We start from the raw sequence: 20537 nt of genomic DNA, 5'->3' as shown, positions 1-20537 counted from the left end.
TTGCATGGATTTAGAGGCGCAGCCAATTATTAACCTCGTGTGAAATAGTTACTCGCTCCTCGCCGGAGACGGCGGCTGGCACACGTTAGACAACCGTGCTGTGAATACACGCCACGGCCTGTCTTTCTAGTTGTGGGCCTCGGCTTCAAGCGCTGTGACGACCGTCAGTGCGCGGCGAGCGCGAGCCCAACGCATTCTTGAGTGGCGAGCGCCATATTTGCCCGCCGTAGCTGCTAGCAGCTGTGAATGAAGACAACCGTTTATTTTGGAAAAATAAATGTTTGTTTGGTTGATGATGTTTTACTAGGCTTATGGGGGTCGAATCAACCATCCCCCACTTAACCCAAGGAGTGACGGTCTGGACTCATTCTGACATCGGCAAGCTAACACCGTCGCCTAACGCACATAACGCCAGGTCGCAGCAGTAGTTTATTTCCGAGATGTGTTGTAGCAGTTCTTCAGAACCCGTGTCCCCCCTGCTTAGCTGATTGATAACGTGTTTGTCTGCCATGTAGCGGGCCCTGGTTCGATTTCCGGCCGGGTTGGAAATTTTCTCCTCTCGTGAATTGGGTGTTGTGTTGTCCTCTTCATCATTTCATCATCACCGACATGCAAATCGCCCAATGTGGCGTCACCTGAAATAAGACTTGCACCTCGGCGGTCGAACTTCCCCGGATGTTGCCTCCCAGCCATCTGTGCCACACGATCTTTTCATTTTTCAGAAAACGTGGGAATGCGTGTTTACGAACCTGTAACATTGTACTCAGCTATGTGAATCATAATTGAATCCGCTCGCAACATTTGTAACTTACAAGTCGATACTACAGACTGCACTGCTCTTTTTCATTTTATTTATCAAAAATGTTCAAATGTGTGTTAAATCTTATGGGACTTAACTGCTAAGGTCATCAGTCCCTAAAGTTACACACTACTTAACTTAAATTATCCTGAGGACAAACACACACACCCATGCCCGAGGGAGGACTCGAACCTCTGCCGGGATCAGACGCATTTTTTTTTTTTTTACATACAGGATTTGAAGAAGGTCAGTATGACGGCATCAATTTCCTAAAGCAGTACGACACACTGTAATTCTCAAAAAGCCTTTGAATGTTAGAAGATCTGCAAGCTTCGTTAAGTACAAAAAAATTCATAGTGTAATAACATGTTCGTTAGGATCTGAGTGCCTAGTGTGAAAGTTTACTATCGAGAAGTTGTTGGTTCGAACCTCGCATTAGCAGATTTCAATTAACAAATACTGAATCATAATTTTTAATAAGAATAACAGCTTTTAATTTTTAGTTACTTATCGTATGGGACTAAATCAAAGTTTGACACGCACTCCTAAAATGCCATTTCGTTAAATCGAAAAAACATTGCAAGCACCAATAAAACTGTTGAATCCGCAGAAATAAAGATGTATTTTATCTCCTGTTGGATGTTTCACACTTTGGTGACAAGTTTTAATTTAGCACGTCCGTAGCTCAATCATTAACATCGCTTCTAAGAAACTTTACACGTAATTCCAAACCTTTTCGAAACTTTTTCTCCCTGATGTCCCCGACAAAATAACTAAAGGAAAAATGTTTATAGATTGCTATAGGTTCGTTCTTCATGCAGTAAAGCTTCAGCGTCAGACATAACGTTTTACTTTATTAGTTCTTTACTGATAACTCTATTCGCAACACATTAGCAGACAGTATCCACATACACCACAGAATGTATCTGGAAAATATATATCAATGTACAGCAAATAGTTCAGAAAACATGACACAATGAAATTTGAAGTGCATACAAAACTAGTTTTTCTTAAAAAGGGGTTCTTTTATACACTATAAGACAAAAAAGGACGCACAACAAAGGAATTATCTCAATGAGACGGGAGTCGGTAGGTGTGAAGCATTTGTGCAGACGAACAAATTACTACAATTTCAGAAAAATTCGATGATTCATTCAAGAGAACGAGCTTCACAAATTGAGCAAGTCAGTAATCCGTTGATCAACCTGTGACCCTTAAACAAACAGTTATTTGGCTTATCATTGATTGACACATTTGCTGGATGTCCTCCTCAGCGATGTCGTACCAAGTTCTGTCCAACTGGTGATTTAGATAGTCAAAATCCGCCGGTAGTTGGAGGGTCCTGCCCACAATACCCTAAACGTTCTCAATTGGAGAGAGATCCGACGCCCTTTCTCGCCAAGGTAGGGGTTGGAAAGCGCGAAGACAAGCAGTAGAAAATCTCGCCCTGTGCGAGCGGGCATTATCTTGCTGACATGCAAGCCCAGGATGACTTGGCCATGGAGGGCAACAAAACGGGGCGTAGAATATCGTCGACGTACCGCTGTGCTGTAAGGTTGCAACGGATGACAGCCAAAGTGGTACTGCTGTGAAAAGAGTCGTGACGTACGGCGGACGACAGTCTGGTTGGTAACCCACCGCAACCTGGGGCGTCTCCATACACGTCTTTGCTGGTTCAAAATGGTTCAAATGGCTCTGAGCACTATGGGACTTAACTGCTCAGGTCATCGGTCCCCTAGAACTTAGAACTACTTAAACCTAACTAACCTAAGGACATCACACACATCCATGCCCGAGGCAGGATTCGAACCTGCGACCGTAGCGGTCGCGCGGCTCCAGACTGTAGCGCCTAGAACCGCTCGGCCACTCCGGCCGGCGTCTTTGCTGGTCATCGTGGCTCATTTCGAAACGAGGCCTATCACTGAAGGCTATTTTACTCTAGTCATTGAGACTGCAGCCGGAATTTTGACGATTTTACGTGCCAGTTGGACAATTTGGCACAATACCCCTCAGGAGGACACCCAACAACACTATCAATGTCAAGCCAAATAACTACTTGCGTAAGGGCCAGAGCCACGCGGAGTAGCCGCGCGTTTTGAGGCGTCATGTCACGGTCTGCGCGGCCCCTCCCGTCGGAGGTTTGAGTCCTCCCTCGGGAATGGGTGTGTGTGTGTGTGTGTGTGTGTGTGTGTGTGTGTGTGTGTGTCTGTTGTTAGTATAAGTTAGTTTAATTAGTCTACGGACCGATGACCTTAGCAGTTTGGTCCCTTAGGAATTCACACACATTTGAACATTTTTAAGGGCCTGAGATGGACCGAAGCGATACTGACTCATTAGATTTGTGAAGCTCTTTCTCTTGCCTCAACCATCCAATTTTTCTTAAATTGTAATCTTTCTTTTTTTTTTGCCTGTACATGTATATCAATCTACCGATTTCCGTCCCATTCGAATGATTCCTTCGTGAAGCGTCTTTTTTTTACGTTCATAGGACTTTGATTCTTTAAAGAAACGACAACGATGTTGGTACGTGGGAGGGAAGGTGGGGATGGAGGGGGGGGGGGGAGAGGGATTACTTATTTTGTAACCTAACTGAGCACGGGAATTTTCTCTTCTTCGAAGGCTATATTTCCGAGTTGTTTCTTGACAATTTCTTCGTTCAGCATTAAGAAACTGAAGTCCAGGCAGTGACCTTGAAATGTTGTAAGTATGAAGAAAATCGAAGGGGACAGAGCAGTCCCTAAGGTGCCCTTGTTAGTTGTTTTGCGATAAGGTTGCTATACTTTTTGCACAGCTTGTAGCGGCACTTACACTTCCGTGATACCTGTGTTACCAGTCTGCCCTAGTACCCCTTCTGTTGACGAAGAACCCTACCAGTAGGCTGTCACGGAGCCGGGGGTGCGCCAGCTCGCACCTCGGGACACGTGAGTCATTGTTGTGGAGGTCAGTGCGTGGCGCGCTCACGGGACCTCGCGGCCGGGAAGGCCGGACCGACCCCGTTACGGAGCGGCCTCAATCGCGCGTGCTGTGTTCTGCTGCCGCCGGGCCGCGACCACTTCCAGAAAATCGGACCGGTTTCTCGCCGGCCGCGACAGCCTCCGCTGGTAAACAACGCGCACCACACCTGCCACCTCGACCTTTCACTCCGCGCTGGTGGTTTTAAGGCTGTAGCTGTGGTACTTCGTACGAGCTTCCAGCTTCACACCAGACGCAGATCGAAAGGGCTGGGAGTCGAGGTGGGTGGGGAGGGGCGGTTATAGGGGTTGTGATACTCCCCCAAAGCAAAAACATCTAAGTAGATGCATGTCTCGAAATCTGGCAGAAAACCCAAAGAGATTCTGGCCATACATAAAGCACACCAGTGGCAAGACGCAATCAATACCTTCACTGCGCGATAACAACGGTGAAGTCACTGATGGCAGTGCCACTAAAGCAGAGTTATTAAACACGGTTTTCCGAACCTCCTTCACCAAAGAAGACGAAATAAATATTCCTGAATTCCAATCAAGAACAACTGCCAAGATGAGAATCATAGAAGTAGATATCCTCGGTGTAACAAAGCAGCTTAAATCACTTAATATAGGCAAGGCCTCCGGTCCAGATTGTATACCAGTCAGGTTCCTCTGAGAGTATGCTGATAAAATAGCTCCATATTTAGCAATTATATACAACTACTCGCTCACAGGAAGATCCGTACGTAAAGACTGGAAAATTGATCAAGTCACACCAATACCCAAAAAGGGAAGTAGCAGTAATCCATTGAATTACAGGCCTGTATCACTAACGTCGATTTGCAGTAGGGTTTTAGAACATACACTGTATTCGAACATTATAAACTACCTCGAAGAAACCGATTTATTGGCACATAGTCAGCACGGATTCAGAAAATATCGTTCTAGCGAAACACAACTAGCTCTTTATACTCCTGAAGTAATAAGTGCTACCGACAGGGGATGTCAAATTGATTCCATATTTTTAGATTTCGAGAAGGCTTTCGAAATCGTTCCTCACAAGCGTCTTCTAACCAAACTGCGTGCCTATGGAGTATCGCCTCAGTTGTGCGCCTGGATTTGTGATTTCCTGTCAGAAAGGTCACAGTTCGTAGTAATAGACGGAAAGTCATCGAGTAAAATAGAAGTAATATCCGGCGTTCCCCAAGTAAGTGTTATAGGCCCTCTATTGTTCCTTATCTATATTAACGACATAGGAGATAATCTGAGTAGCCGTCTTAGATTGTTTGCAGATGATGCTGTCATTTGCCGTCTTGTAAAGTCATCAGATGAGCAAAACTACTTGCAAATGATTTAGATAAGATATCTATATGGTGCGAAAAGTGGCAATTGACCCTGAATAGAGAAAAGTGTGAAGTTATTCACGTGAGTACTAAAAGAACTTGCTAAATTTCAATTACGCGATAAGTCACACAAATCTGAAGGCTGTAAATTCAACTAAATACTTAGGGATTACAATTACAAATAACCTACATTGGAAGGATTACGTAGGTAATATTGTGGGCAGAGTAAACCAAAGACTGCGATTCATTGGCAGAACACTTAGAAGGTGCAACAGGTGTACTAAAGACACTGCTTACACCACGCTTGTCCGCCCTATTCTGGAGTTTTGCTGTGCGGTGTGGGATCCGCATCAGGTGGAACTGACGGATGACATCGAAGAAGTACAAATAAGGGCAGCTCGTTTTGTATTATCGCGAAATAGGAGAGATAGTGTCACAGACATGATACGTGAATTGGAGTGGCAATAATTAAAACAAAGACGTTTTTCGTTGCGACGGGATCTTCTCATGAAATTTAAATCACCAGTTTTCTCCTCCGACTGCGAAAACATTCTGTTGGCACCCATCTACATAGGGAGGAATGACCATCACGATAAAATAAGAGAAATCGGACCTCGCACAGTAAAATTTAAGTGCTCGCTTTTCCCGCTTGCCGTTCGAGAGTGGAACGGTAGAGAGACTGCATGAAGGTGGTTCATCGAACGCTATGCCAGGCACTTTATTGTGAATAGCAGAGTAATCACGTAGATGTAGATTTATAATTTTACATTTATCAACTTCCAAAATTATCAGCTAACTTCAGGAGAATAAAGTAGTATGAAAATGCCAAGTAATTCTATTTTTGGTGTTGTGCTTGACTTCGTACACAACGATAAGGAGATGTGGGAAAGAGAGTGGTGCAGCAACTGTTATAGACAGGAGCAGAAATGATCAGTGTACAAATAACACAGTAAACAGAAGAATTATTTAACTTGTATTTCTCCAAGCGGACGAAGACACATTACAAATAACGCGGCAGCAATGAAGAGTCCTGCTATCACAGTGTACACAAGGAAGAGGGTCCCTGCACTACAGCACGAACTGTGGTGTTGAAACGAGGATGCTCCAAGCACGACTGGGCCCATGGCTACCGGTCTGTACTGCGGTGGCGGAGGGCGCTCCAAGTACAGAGCTGTGGATCACAGGCACACTTATTAGATTACAGTAAACGCATGTATCGCCATTTTGAAACATGAAAAGCAGAAATAATGATGAATGATATTGCCTTATTATACTAGAAAAATTTTGTGCATCTTTCATTCAGCTGTTTGCAGCACCTTCAGTCCGTTCAAAAGTATGCCATAGCTCAACACGAGTAATCAGTGAGTTCCAACTCATACCATTCTCGCAGTATTAAATTTGGCTTTTCATCCAATCGTGGAACGAGCTTCAGTATTGCCTACTTGCCTCCATATTCGTCCATCCGAGGCAGTTTGATATTCGGTGTTGGATTTTTATTGCTTCGTACCACTGCAGCCGTTGAAGCAGACTGGCTTGGAAGGTGTGTAAACGAAGACCGACTAAGCCCTCCCCGCACGTGCTAAGGCCTCAAGCAACAAAAGCATTAGTCCTTCCCCTATCTCGCGGTAGATAATCACCATCAAAATATAATGAAATTTCTCCCTCGGGAAATGATCAGCTTCTAAGAGGTCATAAAGGATTAAAATGTTTCTTTTACAATACAGTAATAAAGGGTGTTACAAAAAGGTACGGCCAAACTTTCTGGAAACATTCCTCACACACAAATAAAGAAAAGATGTTATGTGGACATGTGTCCGGAAACGCTTACTTTCCATGTTAGAGCTCATTTTAGTTTCGTCACAATGTACTGTACTTCCTCGGTTCACCGCCAGTTGGCCCAACTGAAGGAAGGTAATGTTGACTTCGGTGCTTGTGTTGACATGCGACTCATTGCTCTATAGTACTATCATCAAGCACATCAGTACGTAGCATCAACAGGTTAGTGTTCATCACGAACGTGGTTTAGCAATCAGTGCAATGTTTACAAACGCGGTGTTGGCAGATGACCATTTGATGTATGGATTAGCACTGGGCAATAGCCGTGGCGCGATACGTTTGTATCGAGACAGATTTCCAGAACGAAGGTGTCCCGACAGGAAAACGTTCGAAGCAATTGATCGGCGTCTTAGGGAGCATGGAACATTCCAGCCTATGACTCGCGACTGGGGAAGACCTAGAATGACGAGGACACCTGCAATGGACGAAGCAATGAATGTTTCCTGAAAGTTTGGCCGTACCTTTTTGTAACACCCTGTATATGTAGTGTGCTGCATATAGCCACATAAAATTTCCCCATTTTTGTGTCTCACAGCGTCAGTAACATAAAAACTGTTCACATGGAATATCGTTAAAAAGAATAGAAAATGTGCAATAAATGAGTATGTACGTATGTATGTATGTAGCGTCATTACATTAAAGATACTTGTGACATCATGCTGTCTGCGATGTGAACTTTGATACTAACGACTTGCTATCACAGATATGGCAGTAATGCAACAACACTTACAACTAAACATTTTTTGGTACATTTTCTTTTTTTTTAATATGTTAGAACAGTATAAGTAAGTAATTTTTTGCTCTCGTTTTATTGTGTTAAGTGTTTTATATGTTGATCTGACATAGGCCTTCACCAGTTAACATTTATTCCGTGTATTACATATTTATGTAAACGCTGTTCAATCAGGCACATTAATATATGTAGGATTTTACTAAAGCGGGAGACTGCTTTGTTAAAAAAAAAAATGTTTTTTGTGTAGCCGTGCTGGCGTGGGGACGCGGCAGTTCCGCAATCTTCAATCAGGTTAAGCGGTAATTTAAAATCAAGGCTGAAAATCAGCCGGGAATTGTTTTGAAAGACATGAAAGATAAGATGGGGACGTGTTTTGCTGAATGGAGTCGATTAGGAGTCTGTGGAATCCTATTCAGTGTGAGGCATCGTTAATCAAATAATCCGTTAATAAAGGAGGCAGACTGCAGTGATTTAGATTGCGGCTATTCACTGCGGCAGAAGAAGAAAGTCAGTCAGTAGAAGGAGCAGGTGAAAAGTGTGAACTGTGATGTAGCTGCATTGAACAGTGGTTGACTGCATATTGTGATCTCCAGAACTGTGGTATAGGAGTACAGAAGAAACTAACGATCAATGATTAGGAGCGCCGTAACAGCAGGCTAACATTTCAAAAGAAATTGTAACAACCTTCGTAACTTTTGTTTGTGACGCAAGACGGAATAAATGCGCACGTCTGTTACATAGTATTTCGTCTGCATTTCGGAGCTAAAACTCCCTTCGTGATACTTCCTGTTGCTATAGAAATCCGAAGTTTAAGTGCAAGAATTAACGCGCTTACAGTATGGAAGTTCAAAATCTAAGTTGGGTAAGTTATAAATCTATAATAAGGAGATATTATCCACTGTGGTCGATTACCATCTTTTATGATTGGACACAAGACGCAGAGATTTTTGTATCAGAGTTAACCACCAACGCGGACACCGCATGAAGCTACGACTTTGCAGTTCCACTACATCTCTGGAGAGGGCAATGACAACAAATTAGTTGCATCGAACAAAATAACAAACGGTACGAAGTTTTCTCTATATTAAAGCCGAGACTCTTTTTGTTAGAATTATAAAAGGGACTTCGATCCAAGTAGGAAACGAAATCTTTTGTGAAAGTCGGAAATGACAGCAGATTCTGTAGTGTGGGATTTCTTTTTCAGACCCGATAAATTATTTCAACCTCACCACGTCGTAACATGCAACAGAAATATACAGGGTGAGTCACCTAACATTACCGCTGGATATATTTCGTAAACCACATCAAATACTGACGAATCGATTCCACAGACCGAACGTGAGGAGAGGGGCTAGTGTAATTGGTTAATACAAACCACAAAAAAATGCACGGAAGTATGTTTTTTAACACAAACCTACGTTTTTTAAATGGAACCCCGTTAGTTTTGTTAGCACATTTGAACATATAAACAAATACATAATCAGTGCCGTTTGTTGCATTGTAAAATGTTAATTACATCCGGAGATATTGTAACCTAAAGTTGACGCTTGAGTACCACTCCTCCGCTGTTCGATCGTGTGTATCGGAGAGCACCGAATTACGTAGGGATCCAAAGGGAACGGTGATGGACCTTAGGTACAGAAGAGACTGGAACAGACATTACGTCCACATGCTAACACCTTTTTATTGGTCTTTTTCACTGACGCACATGTACATTACCATGAGGGGTGAGGTACACGTACACACGTGATTTCCGTTTTCGATTACGGAGTGGAATAGAGTGTGTCCCGACATGTCAGGCCAATAGATGTTCAATGTGGTGGCCATCATTTGCTGCACACAATTGCAGTCTCTGGCGTAATGAATGTCGTACACGCCGCAGTACATCTGGTGTAACGTCGCCGCAGGCTGCCACAATACGTTGTTTCATATACTCTGGGTTTGTAGGCACATCCCGGTACACATTCTCCTTTAACGTACCCCCACAGAAAGAAGTCCAGAGGTGTAAGATCAGGAGAACGGGTTGGCCAATTTATGCGTCCTCCACGTCCTATGAAACGCCCGTCGAACATCCTGTCAAGGGTCAGCCTAGTGTTAATTGCGGAATGTGCAGGTGCACCATCATGCTGATACCACATACGTCGACGCGTTTCCAGTGGGACATTTTCGAGCAACGTTGGCAGATCATTCTGTAGAAACGCGATGTATGTTGCAGCTGTTTGGGCCCCTGCAATGAAGTGAGGACCAATGAGGTGGTCGCCAATGATTCCGCACCATACATTTACAGTCCACGGTCGCTGTCGCTCTACCTGTCTGAGCCAGCGAGGATTGTCCACGGACCAGTAATGCATGTTCCGTAGATTCACTGCCCCGTGTTTTGTGAAACCCGCTTCATCGGTAAACAGGTAGAACTGCAACGCATTCTCTGTTAATGCCCATTGACAGAATTGCACTCGATGATTAAAGTCATCACCATGTAATTGCTGATGTAGCGACACATGAAACGGGTGAAAGCGGTGACGATGCAGTATGCGCGTGACACTACTTTGACTCAGTCCACCGGCTCTCGCAATGTCCCGTGTACTCATGTGTGGGTTCATGGCAACAGCAGCTAACACACCAACAGCACCCGCTTCTCCTGTGACGGGCCTGTTACGGACCCGTTTGCGTGCTACGACCATACCTGTTGCATACAGTTGGCGGTAGATGTTTTGCAATGTGCGGCACGTTGGATGCTTTCTGTCCGGGTACCGTTCTGCATACACCCTGCAGGCTTCAGCAGTATTTCGTCAACACTCGCCATAGATGAGTATCATCTCCGCCTTTTCAGAGTTCGAATACACCATGGTCACAGTTCCTACAACACTACACTATCATAGACGTCTGGTAACACGGTGTACTACAGTTGGTCTGCGTGCGGAGACGAATGCAGAATAACAATAGCAGCAAGCGCTACATGCGGACACTGCGACAGCTAGACCAAACCACAACAGTGCACTACAGCCACACTCGTAAACACGGTCGTCATCGTAAACATGTCCCTGCAGATGCTGCTCGCCGACCGTGGCCCGTGTTTGTTACAACACGCAACTGAACGTCGGAGGTTTCAAGCGTCAACTTTAGGTTACAATATCTCCGGATGTAATTAACATTTTACAATGCAACAAACGGCACTGATTACATATTTGTTTATATGTTCAGATGTGCTAACAAAACTAACGGGGTTCCATTAAAAAAACCTGTATATTACATATTACCACAGTTTAAACATCTGATGAAATTTTCTGATGAGACGTTTAGTGATTAAAGAAATTGATTACTTGGAGGCATCTGCTCTCTTCAGACATCATATAAATAACGGACAAGGCGATATTTGGTTGAATTTTGTAGGACAGTATTATTCTCATAAATCGTCATTACTACTTGATTTAATGTAAAACATGTAATCAGATCCTTATTCTGCTTAACAATAAAACAACTCATATTGAAAGTATTTCATCAACATGTCCAGTTTTGCACTGGCTTTCTTGCCTGATCTAATTTCAAGTAGACTCTAGCTGATCTTTCCATCTTTTCTTTGGATGCTCAATACCGGTACGTCTTTTCCCTTGAGGTGTATATTTGTATAGTAATTTACACATTCATTGATCTGACATCCATTGAATGTGTTCATGCCATTTCTTTGTGTATTCATCTATTTTTTGATGCGCAGTTCATTTCTGATTTCACTATTCTTCATCCGCTCAACGAGTTTGTAACCGGCTTGCAGTGGTCTTAGGAGCCTCATCTGGTGCTGCTACAAACTTCCTCCGTCGACTGGCAGCTAAGAGTCTAAGAAGTAAACCTACGCAACTGATACTTAAATTTTGATCTGTCTTGGGTATGATGAAGTGTAGAGGGAAAAAGAGTCATTTTTAATACGTGCCCAGGTGCAACACCACCTTGAAACAAACTGAGTTTAATATTAGAATGAATACCGTCCAAACGGTAACAGATACATAAAAAGGCTTCAAATAAAAGTTCTTTGGTTTTTTAATGTACGTTACAGAGGTACACCCAGATTTGTAGAAATAGTCTTTTTTTTTTAAATCCTGACCCCCACTACTTTATTTTTCATTTCGACATTTGAATAATAGCAAAATATATAGCATCGTTAATACCAAATTCTGTTATATACGACGAAGAGGTATTCCCATTTGTCAGAAATAAGCCAGAAATACCACTATATCGCTGTAAACGAGCCCGATGTGTGTCCTCTTCATTACCGGTTCTCATGTTGGGTTATTTAATAAGTCTTCACCAGATTCATCTATTCCAAATGTATATTCTAAATATATTTGTTTATTTTATTTTATGAAATATAAAATATCTTGTGTTTTATTTGTGTTTTCTTTTTACATCTGGCGACTTAATTTAAATTGTAACGTTATATTTGAAATTGTCTTTACGTTACTGTAAATCTGTACAACAATGAGAAGCCCAGAGTTGTTCTCCTTAAAAAATGCCGAATGCTCTTTGATTCTGCGCACCAAGCACACCGGACAGTTGCAGTTTCAGGACAGTAGACACAAACAGCATGTTTTTGAAGCAAAACTGAACAGGTGTGTAACATTTAGATGGTTTCTGTTCATTGTAACCACTCTTGTCCCAGGTTGACAAATATGGGAAAAGAAAACTGGTCGTGGATGAGGGAATTAATTTTTAGAACATTATTTCTTAAATGAAAGGTACATAATTTATTATGTAATAACGTCTGAAAAAGGTTTCAAGTAATTTTTCCATGGCCAAAATGTGTATGCGCGTAATTGCTGAATCATGCTGGTCTTTCTGGTAGGAATCGTTAAAATATTCATATCTTTTACATGTTTATTAATGTTATGAATTATTTTTTTTAATTTGCCCGGTCCATTAATCAAAACACAAGACAGATTTTTCATTCGTATTGGCTATATAAACCAGTTCGAACCATTTCCTTACGTGCTGCGATCTCAATTTACCGGACGTAGAAGCGAACACAAGGATATTTTCTGCTTTACATAAAGTTTTTTTCAACTTTGGTCCGAACTTATCATATTTTTCTTTCAAAACTATGAATAAGGGGGACATCGAATTTCCGATTGCACCCATAATGTGCTGTATCGTATAACTGCGTGTTAAGACACTGACGGATTTTACTACAATTTCAACCTTTGATTTTTCTTTGAAGGTTAATGTTTGTCCTACATGCATTTCCAAGTTGAAACGTGCCTAGTCAGATTAATACATTGTCCTCTCCAGCTAATAAAATTTTTGATCTCATAGACTCCAAAAATCCGTAAGCTTCTTCCCTCAATTCTTCATTATTCGCTGAAATTAAATGAAATGGTCGTATGGCAGCGATGGCCGGGAGATCCCACTCGGGGGAAGTTCGGCCGCATAGTTGCGAGTCTTTTCAGTTAACGGCACATTTGCGACTTGCGTGTCCATGATGATGATGTGATGATCAGGACAACAGCACCCAGCAGTAAATCGAACCCGGGTCTGCTGCATGGCAGTCAGACGTGATGATTACTCAGCTAAGGGAGCGGACTCGTTATCCGCTATTTGCATTTGAGTGGCGAATTTGTTGGTCTTCCTTGAAACAATCTGGTGTCTTAATTTAAAATTATGATTCCATTTTGAGGGACCCACGAAAAAATGTTGTGCCAAATTACGATCATCCCTTGCTTGTAAGTCTCACCTCTTGACTTTGTTCAGGGCAGTTTGAAAACTGATCAAGCTTTGTAAACTGCAAACGCTAAATATTTCTTGAATTCATCGACATTTTCCTTATATACATAATTGCATATATATATATATATATATATATATATATATATATATATATATATATATATACGAGTGATTCACCTGCCCCTACATATGTGTCTTACGTAATCTGCAACACTTTCAGAAACCCCACGTGAGACTTTCATTTTCTCTCGCTCAACACACACAAGATATTGGTCTTACAGAAAAACTGAAAAGCACCTTTTTTTTGGAAATTTAATGTAGCTAAATTTTGTACTGAGGTATGTTATCGCTGGAGACCAAAGTTTTCGAGTTAATCAAGAAAAACGCATTTGAATCTCATTTTCGTACGTTTTTCTTGAATAATTTGAAAACTACGGCCCCTAGCGAAAACGTATTCCGGTACAAAATCTAACTACATTAAAATTCATCTAAAAAGGTCCTGCTCATTTTTTCTGTAGGACTAAGAGGTTTCACGTAGCAATCGAGGGAAAACGAAATCTTGCACATGGTATTTGAAGGCGTTGAGGGTTGCATGAAACCCTTAGGTATGGGCAGCTAAATCGTTCGATATATGAGCAACAAAATATTCAGAGTTTCGAAGAAGACAGTTGAGAGATACAGTAGATTGCGCGTCCAGCGCTCAGCGTGTGAGCATCACAGTGTCTTAGCACGCGGCCTTTCTCTCAGATCCTTTGCTCTTGCTCCGCTGGCTTGGCTAAGTTTGGTCGGCCAGGGAAGAGAGAGAGAGGGAATCGTCTCTTCTATCCTGTTCCTGTTATGAAACTGCAACTGTCCGATGTGCTTGGCACGCAAAACTAAAGTGCATTCAACATCTCTTTTCCTTTTCTTTCTTTTTTGACGAGGACAATTCTGTGCTTCCTCATTATTGTACAGATTTACAATAATGTTACTACAATAATGTACAAACATTTTCATTTATAACATAATTAAGTATGAAAAAGTTAAAACCCGAAAAGAAAAAATACACCAAATGTAAAATGAAAACACAAATACAACACGAGATATTTTATATTTCATAATATATGCCTGTGTGTGTGTGAGTGTGTGTGTGTGTCTGGGTGTGTGTGTGTGTGTGTGTGTGTGTGTGTGTGTGTGTGTGTGTGTGTGTACACACATAGAATATACATTTAGAATACAATTATCTGGGAAAGACTTGTTAAACAACCTATCATGACAACTGACATTGAAACGGACACATATCGGGCGTGCGTACAGTGATAAAGAGATATTTCTAGTTTATTTCTGACAAATGCGCGTTTGTAATGCCTCTTCGCCCTATATGATTAAATTTGGTATAAACGATGTTATTCGTTTTGCTATTAGTCAAAAGTCAAAATGAAAAAACAAAGTAGTTGGGGAGGGGATTTCGAAAAAAAAACTTTTTCGACAAATCTTGGTGCACGTTGTAAATTACATTAAAAATCATACAACTTTTATTTCAAGCTTTTTTTATATCTGTTACCGTTTGGACAGTACTCATTCAGAAATATTAAACGCATTGTTTTTTAAAGGGCTGTTTCACCCCCTTATCGGTCATATTGGTACCTACATCGCAAAACGAAAAGCCTAGTATCTAAGACTATCATATCAATGAGTCACTGTTGGAATCAGCCAACTCAGACAAATACCTGGGTGTAACATTTTGTTGGGATATGAAATGGAATTATTACATAGTTTCAGTCGTGGGTAAAGCTGGTGGCAGATTACGGGTGGCAGATTACGGTTTACTGGTCGAATACTTGGGAAGTGGGATCGGTCTACAAGGGAGATTGCTTAAAAATCGCTAATGCGACCCATTCTGGAATACTGCTCAAATGTGTGGGTTCCTTACCAAATAGAACAGGGGATATTGAAAGTATACAGAGAAGGGCAGCACGAATGGTCACAGGTTTGTTCAATCGGTGGGAGAGTCACAGAGATACTGAAGGAACTGAACTGGAAAACTCTTGAAGACAGACGTAAACTATCCTGAGAGTCTACTAACGAAGTTTCAAGAACAGACTTTAAATGATTACTCTAGGAATATACAACAACACCTAAGTATCGCTCACATGGGGGTCGGGAGGATAAGATTAGAATAATTACTGCACGCACGGAGGCTTCCAAACAATCGTTCTTCTTGCGCTCCATACGTGAATGGAAGAGGAAGAAACCCCAATGACTGGTACGGTGGGACGTACCCTCTGCCATGCACCTCACAGAGGGTTGCAAAGTATGGATGTAGATACAGAAAATGTGTGTCTATTATTTTGCTCTACACTAAGACATATTAAAAGCCGATCAAAGTCGAAGTGTATCCCTTGAGTACGTTTACTCGTAAGTCTCTGGCCGTTACACTGGAACTGGTACTGACATCACATTCTAAAATGTTATTATAGTACTGCCTCTTTCCAAAATTTTTTCAGGAGTGGGTGACCTATAGTACCTACCAACTGTTGAAATTTTTAAAGTTTGTATCCTTGACCACTGAACGTAATAAATTAGAAAATTCTTAATATACTTTAGTTTAAGATACATGACGTTGCTATTGTTATGGTCTTTCCTGTTTTGGTTCAAATGGCCCTGAGCACTATAGTTCAAATGGCTCTGAGCACTATGGGACTTAACATCTGAGGTCATCAGTCCCCTGGAACTTAGAACTACTTAAACCTGGCCTAAGGACATCACAAACATCCATACCCAAGGCAGGATTCGAACCTGCGACCGTAGCGGTCGCGTGGTTCCAGGCTGAAGCTCCTAGAACCGCTCGGCCACATCGGCCGGCCTTGTTTTGGTCAACTGAGGAAGGAGGAATCTGAATGATAAGTGTAATGTACCACTTTCCTTCCTATGATAGTTTCAGTATTTAAAATATAATTGCAGGAAAGACTAAGAATTCGAAGTAGTTCAGGTTTTCGATTTGCGGAATAAAATGATACGAAAAGTGATAGTGACCAAAATCATATGTGCGTTAATATTGGAACTATCACTTTTTAACGGTCTAATAACTAAGAGATCCTGCTGTGACAGTCTTTCCAGTTTCTGGTGAAAGGAATCGCTATTTAGAACAGAGGTAAAAGATTTGGTCGGTGCTCATCAATACGCGTTTCTTACATTTTTAGGTGCATTACCTCTGTAACAGGAGATTTATATTATTATTATTATTATTATTATTATTAACAACGTTTTAAATAAATAACATTACTATTATTCGAGTAACCACGTTAACGTTCACATAACTTTCAGAAACTGCAGGTGATCAATGTATTCTTGAACTTCAATACTAAAACGCTGTTACCTCTTTTTTAAACGGCCTTTACATTCTGCATTCCATTATCTTCTTACGTTCTACGTGATATACCATGCAGCTCTTAAAAACTCACACAGCGCTAATTGAATTCCCACATTATTCTTTCGTTATAAAGAGCGTGAACTGTGAGTTGCGTTAAGATTTATCGTCGTAGCACCTGTAGTCTGAGTGACTTATCGTTCACCAGACGTCTACCACTAGTATGACAGCAAACCCGCGTTTGGGAAACGAATTGCTGTCCTGGGATTAGTTCGAGTTTGTGGACCTGTAAACTAAACAGTTTTGGCGAAGAACTGGATGAGTCGATTTTGGCATCTGTGGAACAGCGTTATCTACTGTCGCGACTGCTATATTTTGCGCACACGATTTCGTAATTCCGCCAGCATTACTTCCTTGCTGCCAGGAAGCGTGAATGTAGCTAAAATGTCTTGGTTCCCCTTGCCTACATAAGTTTTTCAACTTGACACCATTCATTTCACCTGCGTGTCAATCATTACTTTTTAGTGAAGAAACTAAACCTTAATAGACTTCCCACCATTGAGAGATCTGTGATGGTCACGGGAAATCGAATGTGGTTCCTTTCCCTCAGTCCCCAGCAACGAGGACAATGGATCATAATAGAAGACTGCGTCGATTTAAAGTATTATTGCCATCTTATAGGTGCGGAGCTTGCAGTCCTATGGTCCTGGTAGCTTTCCGGAAAAGCAGAGTAATATATTTGAAAACATGATCGTTTCATTGTGAATGACATTCAGAAGCAGGTGGACGGTATCTACACCAATAGTAACGATTTGAAATAACTTGAACAACGACTCTCAACCGCTATTGAAACCAGACAGCCCTCTCCGATGAGTCACAGCTTTTGCTACACAGAAGGGATGCATGTGTAGAGAAATACGAAGGAAAAAATCTAAACTTTGTTAGAAAAACATAAGGCAGAGGTATGTGTGGAATGCACTCTTGGTCGATTTGCTTACAACTTTTTCGGGGAAATAACATAAACATTTGCATAACATAGGGTTGGGTTGTATATTGTAAAAAGGTAAATCGCCTTGTTACACGACTATGAGCATCCGCAAATGGCTATAAAATACGATCGACTTTAATTCACTCAGTGGCTCCAGATTCCACTCCGGTAGCAGCGTTTTGTTATAGGAATCCTTCTAAATTCTGTCGACTAGAGCTGTACGAAGCTGTCAAACGACTTAAGTGCAAATAAGAACTGATACCCATATGTATCTTATTCAACCAATTCCAGCTGCGCTTGCTACAAATGGCGATTACTCTGCATGTCAGGAAATCATCATAATAATGTTGCGGAATATTTTAGCGGCAGTTAGGCAGCGTAACAGCCCGTGCTTCATCGTTGACACCTCGAATTTATTGATTGTGGTCATTGTGTTCTCTACCTCGTCAACTGGCGTACCAAACAGTTCAGAGGTCACGCGTGTAACATTCTTCTTCGGTTTCATTCATTACAGATAGTGCACCCTAAAGACATTCCTTATTTATTCGAGAAATATTTCTTCTGGCCACTTAAGGTACGGTGGAAACCATTAGACTTGTATAATGGAAAAACGGAAGTTACTATTGGAAATGAATCTCTAACTCCACAGCTTCGTCATCACTTCAGGCACCTAACTAAACAAACAGCACTGCTCCTGTCGTGACACCAACTACGTTGTACACCATGCGTTCTTACATTCGACAGCACCAACTCATTTGCTGTATTGTTAACGTTGCTTTGTCGCGATTGCGTTAGAATGAACTTTATTCCGCAACCAGTTGCAGTCTGTTATTGTTAACGGTTTTACTAGCGGTGCGATTCGAACAATTGGCGTTCACCTTCGGACATAAATATTGAACAAACCAGTTATTATGCTAACAAAATGCTACTGATTAAGTTAACATTATAGCTGTTTTTCTGAAGTTGTCGTGGAGGTCTTAATTTGAATCTCGGATAATATACTACCCTACATTAGCCCATTACCTGTGAAGCCCAGTTTTTCAGTTCTTCTCTATAAAAATTATGTTAATATTTGTGGTCAGAGTTCACGTATTCCGTTGGAAATATCTTATAATTTATAATCTGGTTTCGAAGTCTCTATCTTGCCATTATGTAACCAGTTTGAATCCTTCCGGTGTCTTCATGACTTTCACATATACAACAATCTTCCATGATTCTTGGACCAATTGTTAGCGATTGCTAAATTATGGTCTGTGCAAAACTATACCAGGCTGTTTCCTCTTTCATTCTTTTCCCCAGCCAAAATTCACCTACAGTTCATCCTTGTCTTCTTTTTCCTACTATGGAATTTCAGTCCCCCATCACAATTAAATTTTCGTCTCCCTTAGCTATGTGAATAATTTCTTTTATCTCATCATACATTTCTTCAATCTCTTCATCATCTGCGGAGCTAGGTGGCATATAAACCTGTTGTGTAGTGGGTGTGGATTTTGTGTCCATCTTGGCTCCTATAATGCGTTCACTATGCTGTTCACAGTAATTTACCCGCATTCCTATTTTCTAATATATTATTGAACCTATTCTTGCATTACCCTCATATGATTTTGTATTTATAACCTTATATTCACCTGACCAGGAGTCCTCTTCCGCCTGCCACCGAGCTCTACAATTCCCACTATAATGAACTTCAACCTATCTGTTTCCCCTTTTAATTTTTCTAACCTACCTGCGTGATTAAGAGACATAACGCTCCGATCCTTAGAACGTTGGTTTTGTTTCTACTGATGTCGATATCTTCCTGAGTAGTCCCGCCCGGAGATCAGAATGGGGAACTATTCTAACTCAGGAATATTTTACCCAAGAGGACGCCATCATATTTAACCATACAGTAAAGCTGTGTGCCCTCGGGAAAAATTACTGCTTTAGTTTTCCCTTGCTTTCAGCCGTTCGCAGTATCAGCACAGCAAGGCCGTTTTGGTTAGTGTTACAACGCCAGATGAGTCAATCATTCAGACTTTTGCCCCTGCAGTTCCTGAGAAGACTGCTGCCCCTCTTCAGGAACCACACGTTTGTCTGGCCTCTCAACAGATACCCATCCGTTTTGGTTGCTATCTGTCTCGCTGAGGCGCGCAAGCCACCCCACCAACGGCAAGGTCTGTGGTTTATGGAGGAGGCTCTCTATATCTACTATAAATATTTTCGGTCGTTCTAAGCGTTGGTACTGCCAGAGTTCATAAATCGTAAAAAAGAAGAAAATCTCTTGAATTGTGGAAGGCTGCAAGTGTTAATGGTTGTAGTGTTGATGAGGCTTTCATGACTTTAAGATCGGTCTCTTTAGAAAACTCGTACACTATATTTATTCGAACGCTTTTGACATGAGGTGGCTAAGGTTTAAAAATAAAATGTGTACTGCACAGCAGAGGGTACCGGGGACACACGTGTTTACAAATGTCAGAGTATTCCCTACACATTGCTTCGTAGTGAAAGTATATTCGTTTTGTAGAAATTTTAAGTCTGTTCCGACTACATTTTGCAATCAGTGTGAATTTTGTGCCAAAGTAGAGTCTTCCGTGGTGAGCGGTAATGCCTCAAATTAGGTATTCTCCGCACACTCACCATACGAGTAGCTTGCTTTCAGTACTGTAATTGCAACAGGGTTCACAGACACCAGAAACTGAACGGTAGCATTTATAAAACTATACGATACTGCAGCGCCTGTATTGATCGGAAGTATGATTTGTCACGAGATCGTTTATGCGTTATGGAGATGCCCAACAAACTCCAGTGGAAGGGGCTACAAGAGAAGTTTACTACTGAAGTTCCGAGGGC

This window comes from Schistocerca piceifrons, chromosome 1, assembly GCF_021461385.2.
Source record: "Schistocerca piceifrons isolate TAMUIC-IGC-003096 chromosome 1, iqSchPice1.1, whole genome shotgun sequence".
NCBI lineage: Eukaryota > Metazoa > Arthropoda > Insecta > Orthoptera > Acrididae > Schistocerca > Schistocerca piceifrons.
This window is presented reverse-complemented; position numbering follows the sequence as displayed.